Source organism: Plectropomus leopardus, unplaced genomic scaffold (genome assembly GCF_008729295.1).
Source record: "Plectropomus leopardus isolate mb unplaced genomic scaffold, YSFRI_Pleo_2.0 unplaced_scaffold28426, whole genome shotgun sequence".
NCBI classification, from domain to species: Eukaryota; Metazoa; Chordata; class Actinopteri; order Perciformes; family Serranidae; genus Plectropomus; species Plectropomus leopardus.
Genome location: NW_024630964.1, coordinates 1 through 4,855, shown reverse-complemented (window position 1 = coordinate 4,855; position 4,855 = coordinate 1). Strand labels below are relative to the sequence as shown.

The 4,855-nt window shown below is 35.8% G+C and overlaps 2 non-coding genes across 2 annotated transcripts; both read right to left on the bottom strand.

Annotated features, from left to right (window-relative positions):
- Positions 1 to 2,851: 2,851 nt before the first annotated feature.
- On the bottom strand, positions 2,852 to 2,966 carry LOC121938087. Its single transcript, XR_006105242.1, has one exon. It is a non-coding gene; the product is annotated as a U5 spliceosomal RNA (small nuclear RNA).
- Positions 2,967 to 3,688: 722 nt separating this feature from the next.
- Positions 3,689 to 3,803, bottom strand: LOC121938088. The gene has a single exon (XR_006105243.1). It is a non-coding gene; the product is annotated as a U5 spliceosomal RNA (small nuclear RNA).
- Between the last annotated feature and the right edge of the window lie 1,052 nt (positions 3,804 to 4,855).

Sequence of the window (4,855 nt, the reverse complement as noted above, 5' to 3'; positions counted from 1 at the left end):
TCATTTTGCATCTCACTGCAGGTGTTTTGCACCACTTTTGTTCTCATTTCGCGTCTGCAGTCATTTTGAATTTCACTGCAGTCGATTTGGGTACCTTCGTGGTCATATTTTGTCACATCATTATCACTTTGCACTTCTCATGTGGTCTCTGCATCCGTCGTCATTTTGCACCTCTATTGTGGTCATTTTACATCTCGCTGTAGTAAATTTGCATCTTTTTGTAGTAGTTTTGTGTCTCTCGGTCAGTGGTTTTGTTGTCATTTTGCATCATGTTGTAATTATTTTGGGTCACTTTGAGGTCGTTTGAGTCTCTTTTATTCGTCTCAATATCTCTCCTCTAGTCATTTTGCTTCCATAGTAGCAGTTTTGTGTCAAGTGTATTCTTAGGTCTCCCTGTAGTAGTTTTGTAGTCATTTTGCATCTCTTTGCAGTCATTTGGGGTTTTCTTTGTTGTTGTTTAGCACCTCTTTTGTGGTAAATTTGCATCTATTTAAGGTCATTTTGCACCTTTTTGTGGCAGTTTTTGTGTCCATTGTCATTTTGCTTCTCCCTCAAGTCATTTTGTGGTCATATTGCATCCCAGTGTTGTTATTTTGGTTCTTTTTGAGGGCAATTTTGTCTTTCTGTAGTAATATGATATCTTTTTGTCGTGAGTTTTGTCTAGAGCCTCTTTGCAGTTATTTGGGGTTTCTTTGTTGTAATTTTGCACCTCTGTTGTAGTAATTTTGTGTCATTTTGCATCTTGTAGTTGTCTTGAGTATTAGTTGTATTGTGTTATCCGTCTTTTCAGGTCTCCCCGCAGTGGATTTGGTGTGATTTTCCATCTCAAAGTTGTTTTAGGTTTCATTTCGTGGGTCTTTGTTGTCGTTTTGCATCTCTTTGTAGTCTTTTTTAATGTTGGTTCATAGTCATTTGCTTGACTTTCAAACATCAAATGTAAACATTCACTTTAAGCTGAAAGGCCTCCTGTGTACCTCTGCCTCTGTATCCAGCGAGCCTGCGTACAGGGCCATGTGATGGTTAGTGTTTGACATTATCATAATAACACTGACTTTTGAGAAAGGTTCATGCAATTTCGAGTTAAGATTAATAACAAAAGGCTGGCAGAGGTAAAAGCCTCTATTTCTGTGCACACAGATGCAGAGGAAGTTACCTCCATTTGCTGCAAAACACTTTCAACTTAAACTGACAGACAGACCACTGGAGCAGCAGACTGAAAACTGTGCAGCCACAAAACAGGAAGCCTGCACCAACCTCAGCACGGCGTCGGCGCGACGTCACCTGGCAATCTCAGTTTGCCTTATCAGGCTATGTTTCATCCATGAATCACTCAGAATATTTAGAGCCTTTTGTTGTCTCCTAAAGCACAAAACACAGAGACAACAGGTTGTCATGTTAGCAGATATCTTACATGTAAACGCTGCAATATTTGAGTCTTTCTTGTAGCCATATTGTTAAATAGTAACGTTTGTATTTTATTTTGTGCCTCACATTGTAAGAGCATTGAAAGACTAGTCCTCTTTTTAAATATTTGTCTCTAAATCCTTTTCCCATTTATATTTAATAGCCTCTGCATTTTTCGACAAACAGTCTGACAGGGATTTATATACTTTAGAGATACTTTTAGGAGTTTTCACATCATTGCTGTTCCTTGGGTTGTATTTAATTTTAAACAAACGTGTATAAACTTATGTTATAAAATTGATTATGACAATAAAAAGTTAACTAACATAAGGGAAAAAAAAAACTTTACTAATCTAGGACTCATTTCCCAGTTAGATTTAACTCACATTATGCTGAATTTGGCAATTCAGAGTCATTTCACAGAAGTAAGGACAAGTTAGTGCACCTCAAATGAAATATAATACACTTTCAGGCAAAAAAAAGAAAGAAATCAAATCCTGGAGTTGCATACCTCGTGGCTACAAAGTGGGATAATAATTTGTCTACTTGCCTGATTTTGTGTCCAAAAATTCCCCGTCACTGGTCGTCTCGCAAACAACCTTGAAGCAGTTTTGTATCTAAAGAGCCGGAGAGGTAGAGCTCAAACTGCAGCCTACATGTATCGCCTCGGCTCGCCTCGCTCTTGTTTCCTGTTCTGTGTAAGTGTGTGTTTCTCTACTGAAACAGGCGACTGGTGATACATTAGAGCACGAAAGCCACAAGAAATGGGAAGTCTGACTTTAACTATACTTCCCAACATATTCTTGATATTTGTGTGTTGTCACTGGTAGGGAGTGGACTGGAAAGAGTGGCGAAGTGGTGATTCAATTTGACATTACAACATAGTTATGCTAAAATTGTAACTTTTTAAAATAATAATAATAAAAAAGGTTACATAAAAAAGTTACATAAATGCATGTTGACATTAAAGCAGATATACAGTGATTATTTGTATCTACTTTAAGCACATGATGGGCACACAAGAATTTAAATGTGACTAATACATGATAATACTATGATTGTGAAATAATTTGAATTATTGTTTTTTGTATTTATTACTGCTATCAGCTGAGGACTGTTGCATCATGTTTAGCACATTTGTCGCCCTCTGCTGGATTTTCAACTCAAATACAATCTGGAATAATACATATATAAATGTAGGTTAAAAAGGGTTTCTAATTGCAAATATCTTCAACACTTTTTAAAAGATTTTTTTTTTTACAATGATTTTTTTGAATATGGGGCCATAATAAAACATAATAAATAAATAATGATTAAAGTCAAAGAAATTCATTTCAAAATTTTGCAAAGGATTTTGCTCTAGTACTACAATAATTGCAAAGCACAATTTATATAATATTACTTACTACTTCAGAAGACATATTTTTATTTTTCCACAAAGATAGAAAGCCCCGCACGAGACAGGGCATCAAAAAATTAGTTTGAACTCATAATGTTCCTCTCCACGGAAATCTTTAGTAAAAGGCGAAAGATTTATACGATCTGAAGAGAAACATGAGTGTACTACCTTCACCGAGTATTACTACTGTAGTCATTTTCCGACATACGCCTTACAGTGACGGTGTCAGCGCGCTACAACTTTTCGTACATTTTCACCACCCATATATAATCTATTTATGAGAATATACGATAGATTGAGAACAAAAGAATACATTTAAAGATGAATAAGACATGATAATACTATGACTGTGAGTTAATTTTAATGATTTGTTTTTATATTTATTAGTCAGTCAGCTGACTGTTGCATCATGTTTAGCACATGTGTCGCCCTCTGCTGGATTTTCAACTCAAATACAATCTGGAATAATACATGTATAAATCTAGGTTAAAAAAGTATCTGACTGCAAATATCTTCACCACTTTGTAAAAAACTTTTTTTTAAACAATAATTATTTGAATAAGGGACCGAAATGAAATAATAAATAAATATTGATAAAGGTCAAAGAAATTAATTTCAAAATTTAGCATAAAAACTACCCAATAAATCCTGCTTGGACGGATTATGTTCTCGGTAGGACGTAAATCTGTGATCTCGTGTTTGTGGTCTTGTTCGCGTGACGTATTTTCTACATATTTTTGTTAAAGTTGTGAGAAATAAAAGCCATTATTGCAGTTTTTTCGTAGTAGTTATCTACTATAAACACTTCAATATTTGCTAAGTTCAATTTGTGTAGTACTTCTTCCTACTGTGTAGATGTACATTTATATTGCCACAAGGATGGGAAGCCCCGCACGAGGCAGGGCATCAAAAAATTAGTTTGAACTCATAGTGTTCCTCTCCACGGAAATCTTTAGTAAAAGGCGAAAGATTTATATGATCTGAAGAGAAACATGAGTGTACTACCTTTACAAAGTACTACTAGTGTAGTCATTTTCCGACATACGCCTTACAGTGACGGTGTAATTTTTTTCCTACAACTTTTCACAACATATGCATAAACTACTTATGAGAATATACGATCAAAGAGATTTGTTTGAATAAAAGATGCTTCAAACTAAATTATAAATGTAACGAATATCTAAACATGGCGCGCGGTGCATGATGGGTAGCGGCAGGGTTGCGCACGGTGCCAGACCGCACTTTAGAGAGTTTTTGCGGCCCCTGAATTGGGAAAAATAAGAACAAAAAGAGAGAAATAAATAAAAAGACGCCTAACAGCGTAACACATGGCAATACAGTCGAAAGAGAATAAAATAATAAGATTAAAAACAACGCGCATGCGCCGTTCGCCCACAGGGAGTAACCACAAAACGAGAGGATTACCATCCTGCTACTTCCGTATTCGCACAGGAAGCGTCACAGAACAAAGAGTTGGTGCTAGTCGTCGTTAAATGTGAAATTTTGTCATTTTTTCCGTTAAAAATACATCTTATAATAACAAAAGAACAATTGTCTACAAAGCACATTAGCCGATAAAACAGATCCTAAAGTGATGAAGTGTTTAGAGTTCATCACTACCGCCAGTTCACAGTTTATTTTGCTCAACAATCCAACTAGAGACTGAATCCAACAGGGAGGAGGAAGTTCATGCGAGCTACTTATGTTATTCCTGCAGTTTTTTTAAAAAAATCTATCCTTACATTTTTTGCCGCTTATCCTTGAAACATGGTGAATTCTCTGATCTTTCCAGACTTCTTAAACAGGAGAAGGAAAAGCACTCTGTGATTGAACCAATTACATCTTCTGTAAACACTTAGGGACTGTACTTTATTTTTCAGAGCATGGGGGTGATTGAGTAATATCTTTTTTTTCTTTTTGAATATCATGACCCTCCCTGGAGCTACAAATATTTCTCCTTGAGCATCCCTAAGTGACTGGTGGAAAAAGCAAAAACCCTCCCTTCACCGTGAATAATAGAAATTTGCTTTTTCCACCTATGTTTTTTATATA